The 12,236-nt window shown below is 37.7% G+C and overlaps 1 protein-coding gene across 2 annotated transcripts in view; it reads right to left on the reverse strand.

The window, feature by feature from the left end:
* Window positions 1-11,625, reverse strand: part of LOC133641020 (tripartite motif-containing protein 12A-like) — a 28,315-nt gene extending 16,690 nt beyond the window's left edge. The window contains exon 1 of one of the 2 annotated variants that reach the window (XM_062034804.1): window positions 11,489-11,625. The gene's annotated coding sequence lies outside the window, so the exon portion shown is untranslated. Of the gene's footprint in view, window positions 1-530; window positions 659-11,488 lie in introns of those variants that run through there. The other variant, XM_062034803.1, reaches the window with a different exon arrangement.
* Between the last annotated feature and the right edge of the window lie 611 nt (window positions 11,626-12,236).

The raw sequence follows: 12,236 nt of genomic DNA on the forward strand, positions 1-12,236 counted from the left end.
GTACACACATTCATTAAAACTAGAGGACAACACAGATAAACATATTCACATTCTTGGTACACACATTCATTAAAACTAGAGGACAACACAGGTAAACATATTCACATTCTTGGTACACACATTCATTAAAACTAGAGGACAACACAGGTAAACATATTCACATTCTTGATACACACGTTCATTAAAACTAGAGGACAACACAAGTAACCATATTCACATTCTTGGTACACACGTTCATTAAAACTAGAGGACAACACAGGTAAACATATTCACATTCTTGATACACACATTCATTAAAACTAGAGGACAACACAGGTAAACATATTCACATTCTTGGTACACACGTTCATTAAAACTAGAGGACAACACAGGTAAACATATTCACATTCTTGGTACACACATTCATTAAAACTAGAGGACAACACAGGTAAACATATTCACATTCTTGGTACACACATTCATTAATTAAAGACCTAATTTCTACCGAAAAACAAACAAAAGGTCGGTGTGATCGTCCGACCGAGACTCACCCTCAGCCTTGTGAAACTTTTCTGTGAGGGGAGAAGGAAGGGGCTACACAACCCTGGAGGACTACAGGAGCTCAGGAGGGACAAAAAGATATCAAACCGCCCTCTCATAGGCGAGCAGAAAAGAAACAGAGAGCTATATTACAGGGTGGGGACTGACCTTCTCTACTTTTAGGTTTCTGTTTCTGTTGAAACAGAAACCTATATTACAGGGGGGAGGGGGGGTAACACTGACTTTCTCTACTTTTACTAATGTTACAATGAAATATATCTGTAGCTTTACATTCTATCTGTGTTGAACTATATGTGCAATACATTTTGGTAGATAATGGCTATGTTGTTAATATGGAAATTAAAGTGCTCTAATAAATAAATGATCATAAATCTGATCATTCCAGTATGTTTCTGATGCTCAAAAAAACTAAAATAGTTTGCCAAAAGTATCAAAAGTTAAGGTACACCTAATTTTTACATAGCCGCCATCTTGGAAATATGCCAATTAGGTGTCCAGACACACCCAATCATAAAGATGATTTTTCCATCCTATTTCTAATTGTCAAAAAACATGAAATAGACACCAAGTTTGGATTTGTAGATCATTTGGTTCAAATGTAGAGGCAAAAGCGTGTTCAGGTGGTGGCCATATTGGGTCAGCCGCTGTGGCGACCCCAAAGGTCACCGGTGCGGGCGCCCTAGCCAAATCATTTAAGTATGCCCTGAGCTACACCTGTGCCAAATTTGGCGCTTTTAGACAAAAGTGAACGAACACACCCTAAAATCTCCCTAAGGGCCCCCACTAGAATAACACTCGTTACCTACGCACGTAAGCACACACACACACACACACACACACACACACACACACACACACACACACACACACACACACACACACACACGCTCACACTGTACAAGTCTCATACAACAAAGAGCGGCCGGTTGGCGCCAAAGTTAGCGATGTAATGTTGCCTGGAATCTGAACTTAAAACTGGAGGACAACACAGGTAAACATATTCACATTCTTGGTACACACGTTCATTAAAACTAGAGGACAACACAGGTAAACATATTCACATTCTTGGTACACACATTCATTAAAACTAGAGGACAACACAGGTAAACATATTCACATTCTTGGTACACACATTCATTAAAACTAGAGGACAACACAGGTAAACATATTCACATTCTTGATACACACGTTCATTAAAACTAGAGGACAACACAGGTAAACAAATTCACATTCTTGGTACACACATTCATTAAAACTAGAGGACAACACAGGTAAACATATTCACATTCTTGGTACACACATTCATTAAAACTAGAGGACAACACAGGTAAACATATTCACATTCTTGATACACACGTTCATTAAAACTAGAGGACAACACAGGTAAACAAATTCACATTCTTGGTACACACATTCATTAAAACTAGAGGACAACACAGGTAAACATATTCACATTCTTGGAACACACATTCATTAAAACTAGAGGACAACACAGGTAAACATATTCACATTCTTGGTACACACATTCATTAAAACTAGAGGACAACACAGGTAAACATATTCACATTCTTGGTACACACATTCATTAAAACTAGAGGACAACACAGGTAAACATATTCACATTCTTGGTACACACGTTCATTAAAACTAGAGGACAACACAGGTAAACATATTCACATTCTTGGTACACACATTCATTAAAACTAGAGGACAACACAGGTAAACATTCACATTCTTGGTACACACATTCATTAAAACTAGAGGACAACACAGGTAAACATTCACATTCTTGGTACACACATTCATTAAAACTAGAGGACAACACAGGTAAACATATTCACATTCTTGGAACACACATTCATTAAAACTAGAGGACAACACAGGTAAACATTCACATTCTTGGTACACACATTCATTAAAACTAGAGGACAACACAGGTAAACATATTCACATTCTTGGTACACACATTCATTAAAACTAGAGGACAACACAGGTAAACATATTCACATTCTTGATGCACACGTTCATTAAATCTAGAGGATAACACAGGTAAACATATTCACATTCTTGGTACACACGTTCATTAAAACTAGAGGACAACACAGGTAAACATATTCACATTCTTGGTACACACATTCATTAAAACTAGAGGACAACACAGGTAAACATATTCACATTCTTGGTACACACATTCATTAAAACTAGAGGACAACACAGGTAAACATATTCACATTCTTGGTACACACATTCATTAAAACTAGAGGACAACACAGGTAAACATATTCACATTCTTGGTACACACATTCATTAAAACTAGAGGACAACACAGGTAAACATATTCACATTCTTGGTACACACATTCATTAAAACTAGAGGACAACACAGGTAAACATATTCACATTCTTGGTACACACGTTCATTAAAACTAGAGGACAACACAGGTAAACATATTCACATTCTTGGTACACACATTCATTAAAACTAGAGGACAACACAGGTAAACATATTCACATTCTTGGTACACACGTTCATTAAAACTAGAGGACAACACAGGTAAACATATTCACATTCTTGGTACACACATTCATTAAAACTAGAGGACAACACAGGTAAACATTCACATTCTTGGTACACACATTCATTAAAACTAGAGGACAACACAGGTAAACATTCACATTCTTGGTACACACATTCATTAAAACTAGAGGACAACACAGGTAAACATATTCACATTCTTGGAACACACATTCATTAAAACTAGAGGACAACACAGGTAAACATTCACATTCTTGGTACACACATTCATTAAAACTAGAGGACAACACAGGTAAACATATTCACATTCTTGATGCACACGTTCATTAAATCTAGAGGATAACACAGGTAAACATATTCACATTCTTGGTACACACGTTCATTAAAACTAGAGGACAACACAGGTAAACATATTCACATTCTTGGTACACACATTCATTAAAACTAGAGGACAACACAGGTAAACATATTCACATTCTTGGTACACACATTCATTAAAACTAGAGGACAACACAGGTAAACATATTCACATTCTTGGAACACACATTCATTAAAACTAGAGGACAACACAGGTAAACATATTCACATTCTTGGTACACACATTCATTAAAACTAGAGGACAACACAGGTAAACATATTCACATTCTTGGTACACACGTTCATTAAAACTAGAGGACAACACAGGTAAACATATTCACATTCTTGGTACACACATTCATTAAAACTAGAGGACAACACAGGTAAACATATTCACATTCTTGGTACACACATTCATTAATTAAAGACCTAATTTCTACCGAAAAACAAACAAAAGGTCGGTGTGATCGTCCGACCGAGACTCACCCTCAGCCTTGTGAAACTTTTCTGTGAGGGGAGAAGGAAGGGGCTACACAACCCTGGAGGACTACAGGAGCTCAGGAGGGACAAAAAGATATCAAACCGCCCTCTCATAGGCGAGCAGAAAAGAAACAGAAAGCTATATTACAGGGTGGGGACTGACCTTCTCTACTTTTAGGTTTCTGTTTCTGTTGAAACAGAAAGCTATATTACAGAGGGGGAGGGGGGGTAACACTGACTTTCTCTACTTTTACTAATGTTACAATGAAATATATCTGTAGCTTTACATTCTATCTGTGTTGAACTATATGTGCAATACATTTTGGTAGATAATGGCTATGTTGTTAATATGGAAATTAAAGGCCTACTGAAAGCCACTACTACCGACCACGCAGTCTGATAGTTTATATATCAATGATGAAATCTTAACATTGCAACACATGCCAATACGGCCTATAAAGTGCAATTTTAAATTTCCCGCTAAACTTCCGGTTGAAAACGCCTTTGGATGATGACGTATGCGCGTGATGTAGCCAGTGAAACAGAAGTATCGGTACCCCATTGAAAACAATACAAAATAGCTCTGTTTTCATCTCATAATTCCACAGTATTCTGGACTTCTGCGTTGGTGAATCTTTTGCAATTTGTTTAATGAACAATGGAGACTGCAAAGAAGAAAGTTGTAGGTGGGATCGGTGTATTAGCGGCTGGCTGTAGCAACACAACCAGGAGGACTTACTTGGCTAGCAGACGCGCTAGCCGACGCTAGCCGCCAACCGCACGGATGATCGGGTGAAGTCCTTCGTCGCGCCGTCGATCGCTGGAACGCAGGTGAGCACGGGTGTTGATTAGCAGATGAGGGCTGGCTGGCGTAGGTGGAGCGCTAATGTTTTTATCATAGCTCTGTGAGGTCCCGTTATACTAAGTTAGCTTCAATGGCGTCGTTAGCAACAGCATTTTTAAGCTTCGCCAGGCTGGAAAGCATTAACCGTGTATTTACATGTCCATGGTTTAATAGTATTGTTGATCTTCTGTCTATCCTTCCAGTCAGGGATTTATTTATTTTGTTTCTATATGCAGTAAAGCACAATGCTATCACGTTAGCTCCGTAGCTAAAGTGTTTCGTCGATGTATTGTCGTGGAGATAAAAGTCACTGTGAATGTCCATTTCGCGTTCTCGACTCTCATTTTCAAGAGGATATAGTATCCCAGGTGGTTTAAAATACAAATTTGTGATCCACAATAGAAAAAGGAGAGAGTGTGGAATCCAATGAGCCAGCTTGTACCTAAGTTACGGTCAGAGCGAAAAAAGATATGTCTTGCACTGCATTCTAGTCCGTCACTCTAATGTTCCTCATCCACAAATCTTTCATCCTCGCTCAAATTAATGGGGTAATCGTCACTTTCTCGGTCCGAATCGCTCTAGCTGCATTGAAAACAATAGGAAAATATGAGGAGATGATCAACTGACTACGTCACGCTACTTCCGGTAGGGGCAAGGCTTTTTTTTATCAGCGACCAAAAGTTGTGAACTTTATCGTCGATGTTCTCTACTAAATCCTTTCAGCAAAAATATGGCAATATCGCGAAATGATCAAGTATGACACATAGAATGGATCTGCTATCCCCGTTTGAATAAAAAACATTCATTTCAGTAGGCCTTTAAAGGCCTACTGAAATGACATTTTTTCACACCAATCAAAGAAAATGAGCAAATTACATAAATAACATCCTCAAATTTTTTTATCTTGATAGATTGAAAATTAACACCAATGAGTTGACTGATGAACATTATCACATAATTTATTCAGAAAGTCTAAATAACGACAAATAAAGATAAAATACTATTAACCGCAACATGTAAGTGTAAAAAAAACAACAACAACATTATGATTTGTACATTTTCAGAATGTGCATGTTCTATTTTTAAACAAAGAAAACAATCTGAAGTTGTCTTTATTTTTAAGTTATCGTCAGAATTTTATATGAAAAATGTCACCATTTTGCAGTAAAAACTAATAATTTTACATAAAAAAAGTAATAATTTTACAAGAAAATATTGCAATATTACAGAAACAGAAAGAATATGAGAAATTGTTCCCAATTTTATAGGAAGAAAGTCGACAATGCTTTTAGTTCATTTTTTAAATTTTTTGTTTGTAATTGTTTTTTAATCTTCAATATTTACTTCAAGTTATGACAGTATGTCTCTTTATACATATTTATTTATATATTTTTTCAAATTAATTTAGGCCAAAGGGGGCGCATTTCAATTTCTTACACACTCTTACAAAGCAAGGGTGTCAAACTAATTTTAGATGGGGGGCCACATGGACAAAAATCTACTCCCAAATGGGCCGGACTGGCAAAATCACGGCACGATAACTTAAAAATAAAGTCAGATTGTTTTCTTTGTTTAAAAATAGAACAAGCACATTCTGAAATTGTACAAATCATAATGTTGTTGAGGGTTTTTTTTTTAACACTTACATGTTGCGGTTAATAGTATTCTATCTTTATTTGTCGTTATTTATATTTTCTGAATAAATTATTTGATAGTGTTCACCATTCAACTCTCTGGTGTTCATTTTCAATCTATGAAGATAAAAAAAGAATATCAAAATCAAATTTGGGCAATATTATAATAATAATCTGAATTTTACTTGAATTTTTTTTTTAGCAAAAGTCATAATTTTACTCAAATAATTTCACTGTTTTACAAGAACAACCAAAAAAATTGGCCATATTGGGATAAAAGTCAGAATTTTATATGACAAATGTCAGCATTTTGCAGTAAAAAGTAAAAATTTTACTTAAAAAAGTAAACATTTTACAAGAAAATATTGCAATATTACAGAAACAGAAAGAATATGAGAAATTGTTCCCAATTTTATAGGAAAAAAGTTGACACATTGTGAGGAAAAAAATGCTTTTAGTTCATTTTTTAGTTTGTAATTGTTTTTTCCTCTTCAATATTTACTTCAAGTTATGACAGTATATCTCTATATAATATTTTTTTTAAAGTAATTTAGGCCAAAGGGGGCGCATTTCAATTTCTTACACACTCTTACAAAGCAAGGGTGTCAAACTCATTTTAGATGGGGGGCCACATGGACAAAAATCTACTCCCAAATGGGCCAGACTGGTAAAATCACGGCACGATAACTTAAAAATAAAGTCAGGTTGTTTTCTTTGTTTAAAAAAAAGAACACTGCGATGAGGTGGCGACTTGTCCAGGGTGTACCCCGCCTTCCGCCCGATTGTAGCTGAGATAGGCTCCAGCGCCCCCCGCGACCCCGAAGGGAATAAGCGGTAGAAAATGGATGGATGGAAAAAATAGAACAATAACATTCTGAAATTCTACAAATCATAATGTTTTTGTTTTTTTTACACTTACATGTTGCGGTTAATAGTATTCTATCTTTATTGTCGTTATTTATATCTTCTGAATAAATTACCGTATTTTTCGGAGTATAAGTCGCACTGGAGTATAAGTCGCATTTTTGGGGGAAATGTATTTGATAAAAGCCAACACCAAGAATAGACATTTGAAAGGCAATTTAAAATAAATAAAGAATAGTGAACAAAGGGCTGAATAAGTGTACGTTATATGAGGCATAAATAACCAACTGAGAACGTGCCTGGTATGTTAACGTAACATATTATGGTAAGAGTCATTCAAATAACCATAACATATAGAACATGCTATACGTTTACCAAACAATCTGTCACTCCTAATCGCTAAATCCCATGAAATCTTATACGTCTAGTCTCTTACGTGAATGAGATAAATAATATGATTTGATATTTTACGCTAATGTGTTAATAATATCACACATAAGTCGCTCCTGAGTATAAGTCGCACCCCCGGCCAAACTATGAATAAAACTGCGACTTATAGTCCGAAAAATACGGTACAAAGATACAAATAATTGCTATTGCGACCTCTAGTGGACACATTTAGAACAGCAGTTTTCTTTCATTCAAAAGTTTCGGCTCATTTTCATACTTAGCAAACTCATCCCGCGGGCCGGATAAAACCTGTTGGCGGACCTGATGCGGCCCTCGGGCCGTACGTTTGACACCCCTGGGTTACACCTAAAATCTTGAGCCCCGTTGACTTTGTATTGAAGAGGTTGACCACAAATTAGTGCATTTTCACCGGGTTAAACATTTTTTTTAGGGATGTCGATAAATGCTTTAAAATGTAATATCGGAAATTATCTGTATCGTTTTTTTTATTATCGGTATCGTTTTTTTTTGGTTTGTTTTTAATTAAATCAACATAAAAAACACAAGATACACTTACAATTAGTGCACCAACCCAAAAAACCTCCCTCCCCCATTTACACTCATTCACAAAAAAGGGTTGTTTCTTTCTGTTATTAATATTCTGGTTCCTACATTATATATCAATATATATCAATACAGTCTGCAAGGGATACAGTCCGTAAGCACACATGGTTGTGTGTGCTGCTGGTCCACTAATAGTACTAACCTTTAACAGTTAATTTTACTCATTTTCATTCATTACTAGTTTCTATGTAACTGTTTTTATATTGTTTTACTTTGTTTTTTATTGAAGAAAATGTTTTTAATTTATTTATCTTATAGGACCTCATCTTCACCATACTTGGTTGTCCAAATTAGGCATAATAATGTGTTAATTCCACGACTGTATATATCGGTATCGGTTGATATCGGTATCAGTAATTAAGAGTTGGACAATATCGGAATATCAAATATCGGCAAAAAAAAGCCATTATCGGACATCCCTAAAAAAAAATCATAACTTTCTCAATATTTATCACAGGAAAATCATACCTATATCACTGGAATCAAAGACCTGTCTGATAATACTTGTTTTATTTGAATTACTAAACAACTTGAGGGTTCCAGGTTCGATTCCCGCCATCCTAGTCACTGCCGTCGTGTTAGGGTGACCATTTCCATGACACCAAAAAGGAGGACATTATGCGGCATATCAATAAATTACTATGGTGTACATAGGACTCTGGTATACTCTTATTTATAGTACAATTTTGAGTGGTTTAAAGATTCTGTTTGTGTGGCTGAATAGGAAAAAACATTAAAGTCAAGTGTTTGTCAGTCTGGAAGTCGCTGGTCAGGGCCTTCCAATATTTCAGGATTCTGTCAATGGATGGCAGCAGGGACAACCACCTGGTGACAACATGCCGCAGCAGGTTGCATTCCTCCACCTCTACAAACTCACAGAATTCCTTCAATCGTGCTGTTCTGCTTGCTGATATGCTGAATTGGCTGTAAATCTTCAGCACAGCATTTTCCACATCAACATCAAGGCTGCTTGCTGCACATCTGGTTGCGTTATGCAGAATATGGGCCAAACAGTTTGCAGGGAGCACATCTTTGTGGCTCAGTTTCAGCTTCTGATACACACTGTTATGTTTGCCATCATTGACACTGGCATTGTCTGCTGCATATGCAGACATGTTTTTCACCTCTAAGCCAGACATCTCAAGTTTTGCCAGCAGCTGGTTTGTTATGGCTTCTGACGTTTCGTTGCTGTCACTATAAAAATCCAACAGGACATGTTGGATGCCTTCATCAAAGTGAAAATACCTTACCACAATGGGAAAACACTTTTTTGTTCCTTTATTTGAGGCGTCGGTTGCCACGGAAAAGGGTAGTTTTCTTTTATGTATGTACCGAATAGTGAGCGATGACGTTCTCGCACAATGCCTTGGCTTTTGTTCGGCCACAAGCCATCCCTTTAGCTGTGGGCGAGTCACTGAAAATCTCCCGGTCCACTTTCATGCCGCAGTCTAAACTTCTGTAGGACTGGTGATGCTTTACAGCGGCCCGTGAGACGTTATTTTGCGGCCCCCACCTTAATATGAAAGTTTTATATGAATATGAAAGGCCTGCGAGTTTTATATGAATGGCGCTTGACAGCCTTGTGTTATTTGGGTCCAAAATGGCTCTTTCAACGTTCTGGGTTGCCTACCCCTGCGTTACTGGAAAAGCGGCAAATGAGTGAAAGCGGCAAATGAGTGAACGCGATAGAGACGTTGCCATGGAGACGAGAGTTTTCTTACGTGCCTGGCTGCAGCCACACCGCGACACCTGTCCATCAGTAATAACAGTCCCCGATAACCTGGACCAATTCAAACCGTTATTAGTTTTTTATTATTGTTTAATTTGCATTGCCTCACACGATGAACACTACATATATTTCTATATGGCGCCGGATAACACTCCGGGAGCCGTCACTTTTTTGCGCTCGTTATCCCGCCGACCGCCGTGTTGCTGTAGGGAGGAAAAGCGGAACGACACACATTGCGGAAATAACATTATTCTCCGTGCGTCGGCTAAATACAAATATATTCCACAACCCCAAACATGTCTGTTTCAAAGCCTGCAGTGAAAAGAAAGGTTAGTGATGAGCAAAGACAATTCCAGGAAATGTGGGAGATGCAATATTTCTTTGTTGAGCACAGGGGCAGCCCGACATGTCTTATTTGCACAGAGAAAGTCGCGGTGCACAAGGGATGCAATTTGAAACGTCGTTATAAAACTAGACATGCTGAGGAGTATGCAAAAAAATTTTTTAAGAAATCTTTTCTTGCGGCCCAGCCTCACCCAGACTCTGCATCCAGTGGCCCCCAGGTAAATTGAGTTTGAGACCCCTGCTTTACAGCATGGTACACCTTGCACAGCTCCGCAGCGGTTATCTTGTCATCCAGGGGCGACGAAACTTCACGAAAAAATGTCCTCATTGAAGAGGTACCTGCCGCACGTTTATTACTTTTATGTTTATCCGTACCCGCATGCCGTTCAATTGCAGCTTTCCCCTGACTACTTACGTCGACATCACATCGACAAAATGTGCAGAAGCCATGGAATGAGTCTCGACTGCTTTTCGTTATAAATTCGTGCTCTTTTATCCATTCAGAATTAAACGAGGTCTTGCGTTTTGGCATGATGCTAACTTTCTGTTAATGTCATGCCGCAGCAGCACATGGACCCTTGTTTACCTTTTTAACCAATGATAAGCAGATTTGTATTCGACACCGCTCTTAGCCAATCATTTGATATGTTACTGCGTTGGGGGCATTTTTTTACGGTCTATGATTGGCTATTGCGCTGCAGCCCAGCAAAGATGAAAAAACTCCGCTCTTCAAGCCTAGTGCCTCAAAAAGGAGGACAACTATGTGTCTGGCTTGATGCTGCGTCGGACGCCGGACAGGGCATTAAAAATCCGGACTGTCCGGCTGAAATCCGGACACCTGGTCACCCTACGTCGTGTCCTTGGTGAAGACACTTTACCCACCTGCTCCCAGTGCCACCCACACTGGTTTAAATGTAACTTAGATATTGGGTTTCACTATGTAAAAGCGCTTTGAGTCACTAGAGAAAAGCGCTATATAAATAGAATTCACAATAAGCCATATACGTGTTAGCATACTAGCTAATGCTAACGACACTAGCTAATGCTAACGACGCTAGCTTCATTACTGTAAGATAGCACGTACAGACATCACACATGGGATGGTTTAGTAAGTAAGAATTGTTTCAGTTAAACTGTGAAACTTACAAAAGTTGCTTGGAGCGATGAATGGAGAATCTTTTCGAGCAAAATCGCGACGGACGGCTATTTCCGGTTTAGGCTTCCAAACCGGAAGTACATTTTTTCCACCCGCAATACCTGCAGTGAGCCAACTCATCCAAAAGATGGCGCCACAGCACAAACGATAACACAACTTTTTAGTGTATTTTCAAAGTGTATTTTTAGTGTATTTACGGTAATAGAATAAATGAAGAAAAACAGACTACCTTTGAATCTCAGTAAAACTAAAACAAGGCTATTTGGTAACAGTAGAAAAGAGCATCGCACAAATAGACGGAGTAGACATTGAAAGGGTAAAAGAAACTAGATTTTTGAGAGTAATAATAGACGATAAAATGATCTGGAGGTCTCATATAAAAATATACGACATAAAGTTGCAAGAAATAATGAAAAAAGCAAAATATGTTCCGGACCGAAAATCACTTCATATTCTCTACTGCGGTGTTTTTCAACCACTGTGCCGCGGCTCACTAGTGTGCCGTGAGATACAGTCTGGTGTGCTGTGTATGCCACTGTGATTGTTATTGTTTTTTTTTTATTAATGGCTGTTGTTATTATTAAGGATTATTGTTATTGATACTGTTGTTTATAATATACATTTTTTCTGCTTTTTTTTTTTTAGTATTTTAATAATAATCATAGTATTTGCATGTCTTCTCAAATAATAATAATGGTGCTTAGTGGTACTTGGGGTTGTTCTCAGAATGTTAGTCAG

The sequence above is a fragment of the Entelurus aequoreus genome, linkage group LG23 (assembly GCF_033978785.1).
Source record: "Entelurus aequoreus isolate RoL-2023_Sb linkage group LG23, RoL_Eaeq_v1.1, whole genome shotgun sequence".
In the NCBI taxonomy this organism is placed as follows: Eukaryota; Metazoa; Chordata; class Actinopteri; order Syngnathiformes; family Syngnathidae; genus Entelurus; species Entelurus aequoreus.